Here is a 16,858-nt window from a genome sequence, read left to right as displayed (position 1 = left end):
TTATGGATGGCCCATAAATTTAAATTCGCCGTGCAAAAAAAATTACTTTTCACCAATTTTCCCAATAAAAATTAAAAGTTGTAAGTCATAATATTTTTTTATAGAAATGAGGGAATAAGGGTGAACGGGGTGCCGGTAGACCAAGAAGATACTTGGAATGTAGATGTTAATTTATACTCGAATTGAGTTGCCTCACAGTATAGGCATATTTTGAACCCCTACTAATTTCTATAAATGTCTAAAAATTATTTATGTGATTCCGCTCTTTCACGGATAATTTACCCCTTGCTTCTCATACGGAAAAGTTAGATTAAAATAGCCAAACTGTACCTAACAACCCATATGCCTTGACGCATATTCTTTTTTATAATAATATGGGCTTTCTTTATCCGCCGCCGCCGGCCCAGACAAACATCCATTGTAGCATTTTTTATTTCCTTTAATAAAATTGAATTTAAAAATCTATTTTTATTTAAATTTCTTAGTATTGGCGCCATCTATTTGCTAGATGCCAAAGATATCAAACTTCATTTATAACAGTTCACTTGTCTTGTTTATTAGCGCCATCTATTCGCTATATGCCAAACTTCCTTAATTGCATTTCCCTTGTCTCGATATTTAATTTTTATTAGCGCATCTATTCGCTAGATGTCAAACTTCATTTATGACAGTTGGGTTTTCGTTTCTGAAACTGAGAAGAAGGTCTTTTTTTCTGGGAATTTGGATCTGAAGAAGACGCGTGTTTCGGCGTCCGACAAATTTTCCAGTGAAAAGCACTGAATCCACTTTTCGATTTCGATTGCATGGGTATCCGATTTGGAGATTTGAAAACCTTGTAAAATATGCAATCCAGAGTATAGATTGTATTTGTTTGGTTTCTTCTTGGAATGACCACCGTAAGTTTATCCGCCATTTTATATAGCCCTATCTAACTAAATTCTATTTCAGTTATTTCCGTTTGTTATTTCGTTTACTTAAGTATTTAATTACTGGTTTGGATCGGCATATGGTTTGAATATATTTATGTAAAGCTGATTTTCAGACCGTAAGTTGTTTCTTTTATTGAGTATCTGTCCTGAGAACTATTTTTTTTATTTATAGAGTAACTACCACATGGTACTCAGTAACTACCACATTGTACTCAGTAACTACCACATGGTACTCAGTAATTACCACATGGTATGCCGTAATTATTGTATGTTTCACCCACTTTCATTTTGTATGGACCCATGCAGACCTTAAGACAGTGTTCCTGACATTACAATCGTTCTTTTGGCTGATATCGAAGACTTCTCCTGCCATAGTCATCTGCATCCACTTCTGTTAGTCTGGAGAATACCTACCTACCTGTTTACATCATAAGAAACTATATACAGATAAGTCTCTTAAGTTTGATACACAAGGTACGCTTTTATTTTATAATTTTTGAGACAACAGATTTAATAACCTGGTAAATTATCACTATTTATCCCACATATTGTAGTCAAAATTATTTTTATTTAACGTTATAAGTTATAATTTGATTCGTACAGTACACTCTTACTTAGCTATGATATTTTATATGAAAATTATTAACACGTATTCATTTTAAAGGTTTTTGTACACGACATGTTTCGAAACATCATCGTATTGAGACATACATAAATTTCACCTGTTTTTATTAAGTAGTTTACTTAGTTCAAAGAATACAGTTACTAAATTCGAATCTATTTAAAATAACTTGCGATTTTATTGGGATCACTGTGACTAATTGATGATACTTGTGTTCGTTTTCAATAAATGTTTAATGTAGGATAGTTATTTCGGACTTTTATTCCTGATAAACATAATAGACCCTTAATGCTGTTGATTACTTTATTTTAGCTATGTTGTGATATTGTATTTTTCTTTTTGGTTTCTTACTTTACCACTCTCATAAACAAAGTAAGTGGCGCCCTTTTCACTGTCTTTGACCATACCTATTTGAATTCTTAACATCAATATTAAAATCTCTGCAGCCTATATGTTATCATTTTTTTTATTTTTTAACAACATTAGAAAGTCACTATGAGTCAGAAGCCTTACCTACGAACCCAGCTTTCCTCTAACCCTGAGCAACGGATTCTTTTTTCATTCTATTCGGGTAACGACAGAAAAGTCGTCACACCATATCCATAAAATAGTTGGCCCACACACTGATAGATTAATAAGACCTCATTTCGGCCCTCGAACTTCGGCCCCCTTGCTCTATTCGATGATCAACGCCGGCTAAACTATCGACTTACGTGTTGACAAGTTGATTAGGTTATTGAACTCGTGTGGCATCGAGCATGTCGTTTTTTCAAAGACGGGTCTCATATAAATGCGGCTAGAAGTATTTTCAATACCAATATTTCTATATGTTTGTACTACATATTATGAGGAGTAACAAAGAGGACAGTAATATCGAGTCTTTGTATATAATTGAAGATCATTTAGAATTTTTGCGAAATGACTAAAAGGTAATTTCGTAACTTATGTCCAATAAAATCCGTCGTCGTCGTATCCTTTTTCAGTATAGGTTTAAAAACCTGTTCCGCTTCACAATCTCTGTATTGATCGTCCAATACTTCTCCTTCCTGGATGTTGATATCGTACCATTTTTTGTGGAATTCTATCATTTGTCATTCTTTCAACATGTTCCTTCCATTTGTTTTTATATACTCCTACTTTTTCTTCTAATGGTTGTATTTTTAGTTCATTTCTTATTGTGTAATTTCTTATTCTATCTTCTCTACTTATTCGTTTTATTATTCGTAAGAATCTTCGTTGTTATGAGTCTTTGTTCTTTAACTTTTGTGGTAGTCCAGGCTTCACTTCCGTATAATACTATCGGTACCGCTAATGTGTCTGATTCTTTATTCTCCAAAATATCATCATCATTCTCAGCTTATTCAATCATTTTCAATAATGGTGTAGCCTCCCTCACATATTTAGATACTCTCTTTGTAGTTGGGCCCATTGTTGTCTATTATTGGCTATTCGGGCCCAAGTTATCCCTGCTAATTTCCTAATATGTCCCAGTAATGTGTCTCATCACTGGTTTGGTCTCCTTTTAGGCCTTCTAATTCCTCGTGGGTACCATGCCGTAATTTTTGTGGTCCATCTGTTGCCCGTCTTTCTGCCTACTGCAACTTGAGGGATTTGATTCTATGGATGACATCTATTACATGGGTATTTTGTTGTATCAACTATATTCTTTTACGGCCTTTTTTTGGTTATTCCCAGCATTTCGTTCCAATTAGCTTTGTGCGACCTGCAGTTTCCTTATAATGCCCGTTTTAATTGTCCAGGTTTCGCATGCATAGGTCATGACTGGTAATAGACATTGGTTGAATGTTTTCTTCTTTAGATAAATTAGCATTCTAGATTTGAATATGATTGAGTTTCTTCCATAAGTATGCTAACTTAATTCTTCTGTTGATTTCTGGTAGTAGAGATCCCGAGCTATGTATTAGTTGTCCAAAATATATATGCAATTATTTAGTGACTAGTTTTTTAGATAAAAAATATCTAACCTAACCGAATCCGAACGGCATTATTTGAGAGGCTGTACAAGGCAAATGTACTCAAGGTGGTTTGCCATTGCCTTCCTTGAGGTGGCGGCTCGCTAGTCGCTTTATTTAGTTAAATCAATATTTTTATTTAAATAAATAAAGCGGCCGTACTGGCTGAGGATCAAACCCAGTACCATCCCATCTCTCGCACCGCAAATCGACACATTACTGCTTGCGCCACGGCCGGCTACATGTAGAATTTCAAAATCTTGCGTTAACTGAATGCTTCCGAAATCCATTCACACAGCCCGAGGAATATCAGCGTAAATAAATTTATGACGAGGTAGTTGAAACATCATTTGTGTAAGTGAAGTGTGAAAGCTTTTGAAATGAAATTAGTGAGATATGTAAGAATGAATAAAAGTACATAAGTTGGTGAGAATATTTTATAGATCCAATATTTTATTTAGTTAATACAATTTTTGAATTCAATTTCTTTTTTGTTTCTCATGAAGTAGAAGATTTACACTATAAAACTTTTCAGCAAGTTATACAAATTTGTGTTCAAGAATAGACTAAAAAAATGTGGACTATTAAATCATTTGCATTCTAACTTACCCAAAAATGTTTTTGTATGTCAATAGGCCACCAAGTAGATAGTGGAAGCGTTCTAAGAGTTATGGTTTCGTTGTTGACCATTTTGGTAGGTAATTCCATGAAAAATGGATGAATAAAATACAAACATGATACCACCCAGCCATTAAAGAAAAACAATATGTTATATCTAACAGTATCTTTGACCGACTGCATATATATTTTTTTAATTTCTGGATCGGAATTATTTAAGACTGCTTCTTCCGTTTCAATTATGTCATAAAAGAGTGTTCTAATTGCTGTAGTATTAAAAGCTTTTAGTCGAAATAGCGATACAGTATAAATAAGGGTAATGCAAAGATTACCCAGTATTTCTTCAATATATAAATTCTCGGCCGTAAGAAGCATGTAAAGCTGCAAATAAGCTCTAAAAATATACTCTAAGTAGTAGTAGTATAGTACTGTAGAAAATATTTCGTAAATTTTTTGAATTTTGGGATTATTCCAATAGATAATTGGCCAAACACCTTCCATGCTAAAAAGATACATGGATATTCGGAGAAGCTTATTATTGGGAAACCTCTAAAATTTAAATTTATAAGTATTTTTATGTTACTCAAAGATTATCAGATATATTTAAAATCTTACCATTCTACCGTATTCACAGATTCAGAAATGTTGTCGGAAATATCGTATGTAAAATAAGTTATATACTGCTATCGATTATTTAACTTTTTCCCTATTTATTCAATTAGAAAAGTTTTTTAATCCCTTTGTTGTTTGGTAATGATTCTCATATTTTCTTTGAACTTTATCAAATTAGTATTTCAACATACTGGAGTTTGACAATTATGTAAAGGAATCTCTCATTACTTTGAATATAATTTCAAAGGAAAAAATAAATAAAAATCAATGTGGACTATACCTAATAACAACTCCATAAATATAAGGTAATTTTAAAAATCAATTGCTTTTTTTTCTCATTTCTAATTATAATTCTAGGCATGGCTGGAAAAATTCTAATCAAGCATAAAAGTGTTTATATAAATTGAAAGAAAATGTTTTTTCAATATCTCTTTATTTATATCCATATTATATTTTATTATATTTCTTAAACCAATTGTTATATGTTATGATTTTCTTGGGAATATGTTTAAAACATGTAGATTGATATTAGTATAACGTTTGACCTATCATGGTAGGAATGTTCAAATATGTATTTAAAATTGAAATCAGTCTCTATCATAACTTGAAGGTGTGTGAGCAAATAAAAAAAACAAAATTTATTTTAAAAAAGCTGACTTAGTAAAAATGTACGGGTTAATTAAAGACACAAATTGGGATTTTCTTCATAATTGCTGCGACGTTAATGAATCTATTGCAAGATTCTACAAGATTCTTAATGACATTTTTATAGAGTGTTTCCCGATGTCAACTCAGGTTGGAAGAGTCTTTCCAGTATGGCGAAATTACTAAAATAATTAAATCCAAGGAAAGGTTTTTAGTCAAATTTAAAAAAACAAAACCTAATTTTTGGTGGAAAAAATTCAAGGAATCTAGCAAAAAAATAAATTAAAGATTAAAAAGGTATAATATTCTGATTACATGAGTAGATAATGTGGAAATAAGTTGTCTTCTAAGGGAGCCTAAATTGTTTGGTCTTACATTCAAAATCAGAAAAATGATGATGATATACCTGCCCAAGTTTTCTACAACGATCTTTGTGCATCTGGCTCGAAAGCTATTGCAAACATGTTTGCTCAATACTTTGGTTCTGTTTATGTAACTCATATACTTGTCCATCAAGGGGAACTTCCTTTCAAGGATTATTTCTGTTATAGGGCCTTTTCTAGACAAGAGATTCGCGAAGCTATTAATAAACTAAATGTTTATCGATCTGTGGAACCTGATGGAATACCTGGATACAATAATTAAGAGTTGTAGTGATTTCTTGGTGGGACCTTTTCTTTCCATTTTTAACCTCGGTTTACAAACTTCAATATATCCTATAGATTGGCGCACAAGCAAGGTTATTTCGTTATTGAAGAAAGGTACTAAACATGAAGTAACAAATTATCGACATGTCACTATTCTGAACGCATTATTTAAAGTTTTTGAGATAGCTATGTTTAATAGATTATATGATGAGGTTGAACATAACATATCTATTTAATAAAAATTTTATTTTATTGTCTAAAAATAATAACAGACCATTGTAAACCCTTAATATTTACAATAAACCGTGCCCCAAAGACGATTCATTTCCCATTTAAATTACATAGGAATTTGCCATTTTTTGCAAATAATTTTGTTCTCTCGATCTTGATCTCTCGCAACCATGATAATTGCATATTCTTGTACAGAATTGAACGCTCTACAAAAAAGACATCTTACAATTTTTGTCAGTTTCCTTACAATGCGATTAATAACAAAAAGCAGGTTAATGTAAGATACATCAACCTTATATATCATGTTATAAAGACATGATGAAGGCATTTGATAAGGTAAGACATAGTCTTGTAATGAAGACAATGCATCTTAATAATGTAAATAATAACTTCATCAATTTAATAACCTCCTATTTAGCCAATAGGAAGCACTATGTCGAGTTTAGGGGTGCTAGATCTAATATTTATACTTGTGCCTTTGGAGTTCCCCCAAGGTTCCAATCTGGGGCCTCTGTTATTTTTAATTGCTATTAATGGCATATGTTCGAATACTGGCTGGTCAGAAAGCTTACTTTTTGCTGATGATTTTAAAATTTATTTGAAAATAACCTCCATCCAGGATTGTCAGTTTGCAGGCAAACTTAAACATTGTTCTTGACTAGTGTACTGAAAACACCTTTTGCTTTAATAGCAATAAGTGTTCTTACTATGTCTATAATATAGTTGAACATCATTATAGTATTAATGCTACAGTACTTAATAGCCAGTGGCGGATACAGAGGGGGGCCCGGGCCCCCCCTATAATCTGTAAATTGTGTAGAATATTAGGTTTTTGGGTTAAAAATGGCGCCCTAAAAAGCATATTCTACATGGCTTTTTATTTTGGGCCCCCCCTAAAATAAATTCCTGTATCCGCCCCTGCTTAATACCAGTTAAGGTCCGGTAATAAGGCGGACTTGTATGTTACGGTTGACTGTAGTTTGACATTTACAGATCACATTGTAAATATTGTAAACACGGCATATAGAACAATGGGCTCTATTATCAGGTCGATTAAAAAGTTTAATGTTGACTGTTGTCTGAGATTGTTTGATAGTTTGGTATTGCCAGGATTGGAGTATGGAAGCATTATATGGTCCCCTCAGTATGAAGTTTGGGTTAAAAGCGTAGAACGTGTGCAGTGTAAGTTCTTTAGATATATGTTATATAAAAAATATGGATATTAACCAAAACAAGGTTATAGTCACACCTTGTTATTAGATAAATTTAAAAGATTATCTCTGGAGAATCGACGCATTAATATACATCTAATATATCTTATAACATTTTAACAAACAAAATTAATTCTCCAGAAATACTCTCAATGCTTTTATTCCCTGTAAGAGTGGGAACTACAAAACAAAGAAAAACTTTTAACTTGGATTTTGGTGTTGGTGGTGCTGGTGGGGTCCCTCGTTGCGCCATACGTAACGCATGAAAGACGCGTGGATCGAGCTCCCTCACTTGAGCGCGCTGTGTACGCAGCTGTCTTTGAGATGGTTAGACAGGCTCAGCGAATCCTCGGTCGGTTTGTTGCAGCGGGGCCATATCCCTCTGGCTCCCACAATCAATGGGTTGAAAACAAGGCGCCTTCCGGGCCACCTCTTTCCAGCCGCTGCTATGAATTTATTGTTTTCATACACTCCTTTCTTCCTTTCCCACGCGACAGGTAGGCTGTCGGGGGTCTCCCAGGAAACCTGGACGTTGGTGATGACTATGGTATTAGCGTCCAGGTGGACCGCCAGATCCGGCTTGTATAGCGTACCGTCGTCGTGTCGTATATGAGGTTCTCCTTCCACCTCCATATTTTTCTGGCAGCAGAAGTCCATCACTTTCCGGGAGATCTCATTATGTCGCCTAATTCGCTCATAGTGTACAACCGGACAACCCTGCAGGATGTGAGACAGGGACTCCGTCCAGCTGCAGCCGCCACGGCACTTCCGCCGGTCGCGGGTATTAGAAGGTATCTCCATGGTAGGCAACGCGTTGGCCCTAAGATGTATGGCTCGCACATAGTCGCGTCCAGTCCACCCATGGGGGCGCCTGAGCATCCAGCCACGGCTCGCTTTGTCGTCTGATGCCTGGGTGATGCCCGCGGTCATTGGGCCGTTGTTCGCCGCCTCTCTCCATTTCTGGTCCGGTGGGATATTTCCGGCCAGTTTCTGGAGTCGGTTGAAGATATTGGTGAACCTGTTTGTCTGTAACATAAAACTAACCGGGATCATCGGTGCGACTCAGTAGCCTCTGTATTCTGCCTAAGAGCTGCGCTGGTATTGTTGTTCGTAGTTCCGGGATGCCCAGGCCGCCATCGCTGATTTTGGTGAAGAGGAAAGCATCGGAGGTATGTATGTGTAAATGGAGAATTCTTTTTGCGGTTGACTTTATAATTTTGTCTGCATCTTTGAGTATCCCCCCCGTAATATGAGTGGATTGTAAGCCATACAATAGCTTCGGTAGGAGATGGTCTTTCAAGATTGCCATCCTCTGATCGGGCTTCGCTGGGGCCTTGATCAATCTGCCGATCCACACCTGCAGATTGCATAAGGAGGGCTTCTTTGCTCCTGTTGTTCCGTACAAGTGCCCCAAATGGCGAAACGTGGCCATATCGCCATTTGCAGGTATCTTAGAGTTGTTTACTGTGTATAGTGGCCTTGTTAGTGTTGTGGTGCACTTATTGCCGTGGTGTGGGACACCAGACACGGATACACATTTCTTGCTGTTGATAGACATGCCCCGCTTGTGGAAAAAGTCCACCGTGTCATCAAGCATCAATGACATGTTCTTTAAGTCATCCTCCAATAATACAACGTCATCCGCAAAAGCCATTATCGGCAGACTGTGACCCTCCTCCTCGTTGATGGTTCCGCCATGGTACTTCGCACATATCATGTCTAATACCTCGTCCACTACCATATTGAACAGTAGGGGACTGAGGGGGTCTCCCTGTTTGACGCCTCTCGTGATTCTGATGGGTCTCGTGGTGGTATTGCCGATTTTCAAAGTTGTGGTATTGTCTTCTAATGAGCCCATTATATAACTCCTGGTGCCCTCGTCCAGTCCGAGTCGCTCCATAGACCTCCGAACACTATTATGGGAGACCGTATCAGCAGGCCTTACTTATATCTAGAGACACTACCGTGTAAGCTTTCCCCTTGTCCCTTCTAGTGGAGATAAAGTGGTCAAGAAGTAGCACGTTGGCGAGTGTCCCGTCAATCTGTGTAAACCCACGCTGAGCGGGGTTTAAAGTGATGCTACTCTTGATTCGGCTGTTCATTATTCGGTGCATAAGCCTCTGACCAGCCGAGCCGATCGTGATTGGCCGCCAAATGCCAGGAACTATCCTATCACCGTCTTTGGGAACTAGGACGGTTCTCAAGTTCTTCCAGGTGGTTGGATGAGCGTTTCTAAAGAGGATCGAGCTCATGATGATCGCCCAATGTAGAGGTTTGACAGCCCTGGCCTGCTGTATTGTAATGCCATCGATCCATTTTCGTGCCACCCTTCCATTTTTTTCCCTACTATCGCATCCTTCGCAACGTGGTAACGATTGACCGCGTCTAAGGTTGATCGCCCCTGCCGAAAGCCATACTGGTTGTTAGCCAGAAGCGGTTAGCGAAGTGGTTAGATCGATTATACGTTCCAATATCTTTCCCGTTGTATCCAGCATGCAGAGCGGACGATAAGATGATGGTTCATCCGGCGGTTTTTTTCCTTTTGGGAGTAGTACCAGTCTCTGGAGTAGTACCAGTCTCTTCCACTTACTAGGAAAAGTCCCTGCTTTGAGGCATGTATCGTAAACTTTTAGGAATAAAGCTGGTGCTGCTTTAATAGCTGATTTTAAAGCGATGTTTGGGATTCCATCTAATCCCGGTGCTTTATTATTTCCTACTCGATTACAAGCGTCCATCGTTCGTCTTCCGTAATAGGCGGGATGTCTTCCGGTGACGATCTTGACATGCGGTAACGATCTTCTTTTAGAGTTGTGGGCATATGTGTGGCAGTGTAGGTTGACTTCTTAGGTGGCTCATGACCACATTATAGGGCCTACGCCACGGGTCTTTTTCCACTTCATTGATAAGCTCCTCCCATACTCGCATCACAAGCCTTGGCAATTCTCTTCATCAGCATTTCCAGCAATGATTGGGTCTCCATCTAAGGCTACAATGAAGGCAACTAGGTCAAAAGATTTCCCTTTCCACCCAATCGAGTTGGTTGGCCTAATCGCTCTTCTATGAGCTCAATCAATATTCGTTATTTCCAATCGTTATTTCCCAGAGTATTGCATTGTGGTCACTGGCCGTGTAGATATTCATCACCTCCCAATAGTAACTTCCCCTAATGAGGCTGCTGCTGACGAAAGTGAGATCTATGATTTAACTTGCGTTTTCTGATGAACGTTGGAGTATCACCACTGTTGAGCAAGACTACATCTAGTGTGGCTATTGTCTCCAGTAGTGCTCTTCCACTTGCATTAGTTTCCTTGCTACCCCATTCCACTGCCCATGAATTGAAGTCGCCGGCAATTGCTACTGGGTAATACTGCTTTGCATCCTTGGTTAGCCGTCCAGGAAATCAATAAATTCATCAACAGAAAGACTAGGTGGTGCATAGCAGTTATAGAATCGAATGCCGTCTATCTATGCCGCTACAAAACCGGCCTCTCTAGTTTTAACTACACCCTAGAAGGGAAGCTTACCGCAAGACCAAATGACAGCTTTGTTGGTGCTGTCCATTTCCCATGGTTGTCTGCTTAGATGCCGTCCATTTCCCATGGCTCTGCTATTAGTACCAGGTCTAGCTCTAGTTCACGCACAGTCTGTATGAGCAAATCATGTGCAGCTTCACAGTGATTTAGGTTGAGCTGCAGTACCTTCATGCTCGTTTGTTTTTTAACTTTAAATGTGCCTCTTTGAAAACCGTGGGCAACATTCTCTGTATCGTGTTGTTCAGCACATAAAGCACATTTGGCTGGATTATTACATTCAGCGATTTTGTGTCATCCTTGTCCACATTTAATGCAGAGCTTAGACCGGTCTACTTTACTTTTACATTGGGTGGCAAGATGTCCAAAGTGGACATTTATAACATTGAATTGGTCTTTTCACTGTTCTTATTCGGCAATTAATCCAGCCAAACCTGATTTTGCCATGTTCGTCTATTACCTTCTGCACTATTGGTACTGCCAGTGTTACCACAGCAGTCTGGGTACCTTTATAGGCCTTGCGAAGTGATATGATTCCTCTCCCGCTGCCTTCTGCAAGGCTGCCAGAATATCGTCTTTCGTTGTGGTGGATAATATATATATATATATATATATATATATATATATATATATATATATATATATATATATATATATATATATATATATATATATATATATATATATATATATATATATATATATATATATATATATATATATATATATATATATATACACATTACATTACAAATATAGTACGATACAATGCAAACAAAGCAAAGAACATTATGTCGTTGCCATTATTAATATGGCCTTAATTCTATTGTTATAGATTATTCATATTTTACGGAGTTGCGAGATTTTTCGAATTATGGAGCGCGTCGGTGTTGGTGGTGGTCTTGTTGTCGATGCTGATGTTTCCATGCATAACGCATAAAGGAGGCATGGACGGAGCTGCCCCACTTCGATGCGCTATGTAGAGATACCTAACGCTTCTTCAGTTGGTCGATTGCAACGGGGCCATATACCGCACGCGCCCACTATGATAGGGAGGAAGAATAAAAGTTTGCCTGGCTATCTCGTCGATGCGGCATGGACGAATTTGTTGTGCCCATAGATGTTCTTCTTTCTCTCCCACGCTATTGCCAGGCTATCTCTGGTTTCTCATGAGACCTGGACATCAGCAATGACTGGACATCAGCGTGGGGCTGCGTGGTGTGTATGGCTAGTATATAGTGTGTCCGGCTTGTATAGTGTGCCGTCGCTATTCCTTATATGGGGCTGCTCTTCTACCTCGAAACCCTGTTGTCGACAGAAGCTAGTAATTTTCTTGCTGATCTCATTATGGCGTCCTATGCGCTCATAGTGCGTCATTGGGCAGCCCTGCAACACATGCGATAGAGATTCTACACTGTTTTGGAGGGTTTGAGGGTATGCCTTTAGTTGGCAGGGCATGGGCTCGGAGGTCGACCGCGCGCACAAAGTCGCGGCCGGTCCATCCTCTGGGACGTCTAATAAGCCAGCTCCTGCTGGCCTGGTCGTCGATTGCTTGCATGATGTTATCCGCTGCTTTATGCCATTTCTGTTCAATTCTGGAGCTTCGTGAATATTTTGTGGAACCTTTCCGTCTGTAGTACCTTGTTCACCACCTAGTCATCAGTCCTGGACAGCAATCTCTGCATCCTTCCCAGTAATTGGTTGGGCACCGATGAGCGCAGCTCTGTTATAACAAGGCCCCCGTCTTTAATTTTTGCGAACAGGATTGCGTCGGACACATGATTGTGTAAGTGTAATATCTTTTTGGCTGCACCTTTCAGCATCGTATCCGCTTCTTTCAGAATCTCCCCGGTCATCTGGGATGTTTGGAGACCGTAGTGCTCTGGGTATTACATGATCCTTCAAGATCGTCAGTTTCTGGTCTGGTTTAAGGGGGGCCCGATGTAGTCTTGCTAACCAGGTTTGCAGATTGCATAGACTTCCGGACACCCGTTGTGCCATACAGGTATCCGAGGTATCTAGACGCTGATAGTCCGCTATTAGCCAGAATTTTAGGGCCGTTTACTCCATACAATGGCTTTTCGATAATTGATGATTTTTTGTTGCCGTGATGTGTTGAGGCAGATATTGAGGTGCATTTTTTCGGATTCAGGCTCATGCCACGCTTGCTTAGGAATTGTGTTGTTTCATCTATTGAAAGGGGCATGAGCCTGATATCGTTCTCCATCAATATTAGGTCGTCCGCAAAAGCCACGATCGCCATCTTCACGCCATCGTCCAAAGTGCCGCCGTTGTTTTCCGTATTTAGTTTTTCTAACAGTTCGTCCATGACTATATTAAATAGTAATGGACTCAGGGGATCGCCTTGCTTCACTCACTATTTTAATAGTTGTGGTCGCCATATTCAGGGTCTCCATTTTGTATGCGATCATTCTACTGTCTATCCCCACACGCACGCTGTGATGTGACACCGTGTCGAATGCCTTGCTGATATCCAAGGAGACCACGCTAAACGACTTGTCCTGTTCTGTTCTAGAACTGATGAAGTGGTCCAGGAGTAGGGCGTTTGCCAGGGTTCAGTCAATCTGCGTGAATCCTCTCTAGCCGGCGCACATAGGTGAATTTGAACAAAAAATCAGAATCAGCCAAAATTATCAGAAATCGAAATATTATTTTTTATCAATCATACATTTTTAAAATGGTATTTTTACTATTTATTTTGACTTATTAAAGCATTTTGATCACGGGTAATTATACAGGGTGTCTCAAAAATGTGTGATGGAGCTCTAAAGTGTGACGAAAATAGTCTGTATAATAAGTAATAACAGTAGATATAGCCTTACAATCTGAAAATATTTTTGTAATTGTACAGGATGTTACAAGAAAGTGTGGCATACCAATATATATTTTTTTAAAATACACAAATATTTTTTTATAATTAACTTTAACAAATTAAATATTTAATTGTAACGCACTTTTTAACAAAATAAAATAATATAGCTGTGAAATTACAATATTAAATAACAATTTAATCCATTTTACAAAATACACTTAAACGAATTATTAATAGAAATTTAATTAACACTAATTTTAGGTTCTTTTAATAGCATAATAACATCTTGTGGAAATGGTTTTTTATGTTTTTGAGGTAACTTGCGTAGACCTGTCATGTGTGGATCAGAAGATATCAAAAGTTGATGAAATAGGTCTTCCATGGTTTGAATTCGAGAAAATTTTCGTGTAAAATTTTCAGGATATCTCTGAATATCTTTATTTTTACTCTCTTGAGCTTCTTCCGAAAGAAGGCCTATGGGAGCTATAGCGTTTTGTATTATAATATCGTCATGTATTAATACTCTGTGAATGGTAGTTGGCATATTATACCACGGATACAATTTTAAATATATAACCACGGTTTTTAAAGCGTAAAGTTAATTTTTTTTTCATTTATAGCAAGCACACTAGACATTGTCATTAAAATTATCCATAGCCTATATAATAAATTTTTATTTATTCCAGTTATTTCTGCTGAAGTCTCAAAATTAGTAAAACATCGTCTAGCCGAATTTCTGCCGTTAGTACTTCCGTAGCTGTGCTTGGGTTGATCGTCTAACAAGCCTAACTTAGCTTTAAATTCGTTTTGTATTCTTTTTTTTTGTAGCTCTACATTTCTTTTATTTTCCAGGCTCCTAGCTTGCCACTGTACTGGGCTTACTAATAAAAAAAATAATTTCTTCTCTTCTAGTTGCATACCGGGTATTTCTCAAAAGTGGCTCACCCCCATAGCTTTTTTATTCTATTAGATAAAAAAACACGAGAAATGGTATATTAATATTTGACATAAATTAGGTTCGATTGACTTATTCAATTTTATTCGGTCACTTCCTGTTTCACAGGAAATGACTCCAACTTTTACGATTTTTAAATAGCACCCTCGGTATTTTTTTTACTTTTTGGGTAGAAAATGACACTTTTGACATTCTTGCTTAAAGAAAATATAATTTTAAATTTAAATCTAGAGTGTCATAGCTGTGTTAAAAAACCTAATTTTTTATCAAAGAGCTTTGGAGAAATACATTTGATCGTCTAATGTTTTTCGTGTCTTGTCCTAGCCGGCTAAAAGATGCCCAAATCGAATTTTTAATCATAATTCAATTTTTTTAATGGAAAGAGGCTCATTAACATATTTGGAAAAAAAGCAATTTTTATGAAAAATTTGGTACCACACACTTGGTATTTCGAGCCAAATTGTCGTTATATTTATGGCCATTGATAAAATTTGAGAGGTTTTTAGACTCGTTTTGAAAAGAAATACTGTAGAAAAACACACTGGGAAAATGAAACGCACACGTCGCTTGTTTGTCATAAACTGTACTGCTTTATTTCTAAATAGTTGCCAAGATGGCCGTATGGTGGCGCTCTATAAAGAATTCTGTTTTTGTATTTATATCATCATTGTAAAAATATGATTAACAACACCCTCACACAATGATGATATTGATGATACTTATTTAACTAGTAACATTCTTAATACCTAAATTTAAACAAAATTTCTGATGTTTATTATAACATAGACTTTTAGTAAAAAAATCTGCAGGCATCTCATCTGTTTGCAAATATTTTTGGAAACAACTTATCGCACAAAATGATATTTAATATCAATGTGTTTGGCACGTTTGTGAAGTCTAGAATTAGAACATAATTTTTGAGCACTCTGGTTATCATTAAATAGATTTATAGTCTCAATCCTATTCATTAACTCGCCAAACAAATTGTTCAAGTAAATGGCTTCTTTCGAAGCTTCACAAATGGCAATGTATTCAGCCTCCGTACTTGATAAAGCAACTGAACATTGTTTACGGCTTTCCCAAGATACAACTGAGCCTGAAATTTTAAAACAGAAACCATTATATGACCTTCGATCAACAATGTCAGATGCCCAATCAGCATCTGCAAAACCTTCTAATTCTAAGTTTTCTGATTTTTTAAATACTAATCCCTGAGTTTTAGTCCCTTTTAAATAACGTAACAATCTTTTGGCACATTTCCAATGTGTTTCATCCAAAGAATTGTAAATTGACTAAATAACTCACTGAGAACGAAATATCTGGCCTCGTAAGTACAGCTAAGTACATTAATGCACCTATAAGTTGTTGATAAGGAAACTTGTTAGTATCTATAACCTCACTTTTATTTAATTTAACATTATGTTCCATAGGTGTACTAACTGGCTTACAATCTGTCATGTTAAAACGTAACAATAATTCATTTATATACTGTTCTTGATCTAGTGTTATTGTTCCATTAGTTTTATCAACATTAACTCTCATGCCTAAACATTGTTGTACTTCACCGAGATCTTTTATTTTAAACAAAGAACTTAATTTATTTTTTAACAATTGTGTTTCATTTTTACAATTAGAAAAAATAAAAAAATCGTCTACGTACAAAGCTATAAAAGTTTTATAACCATTTTCAGATTTCAAAAATAAACATGGTTCGTATTTTGATTTCTTATATCCTAGAGAAATTAAAACATTTTCAACTTTTTCGTACCATACTCTTGCCGCCTGCTTTAATCCATAAATGGCTCTTTTCAATTTAAAAACATGATCTTTATTTATTGTTTTCTGATAACCATCAGGTGGTACCATAAATACTGTTTCTTTTAAAGAACCATTTAGAAAAGCAGTAGTCACGTCTAAGTGATTAATTTTTAAATCTAAATGAACTGCTAAAGCTATCAAAAGTCTTAGTGACGAGTGTCTCACTACTAGTGAAAATGTTTCTTCATAGTCCACTCCTGGTTTCTGCGTAAAGCCCTTTTCCACTAAACGCGA

The sequence above is a fragment of the Sitophilus oryzae genome, unplaced genomic scaffold (assembly GCF_002938485.1).
Source record: "Sitophilus oryzae breed Bouriz unplaced genomic scaffold, Soryzae_2.0 scaffold_1307_pilon_pilon, whole genome shotgun sequence".
In the NCBI taxonomy this organism is placed as follows: Eukaryota; Metazoa; Arthropoda; class Insecta; order Coleoptera; family Curculionidae; genus Sitophilus; species Sitophilus oryzae.
This window is presented reverse-complemented; position numbering follows the sequence as displayed.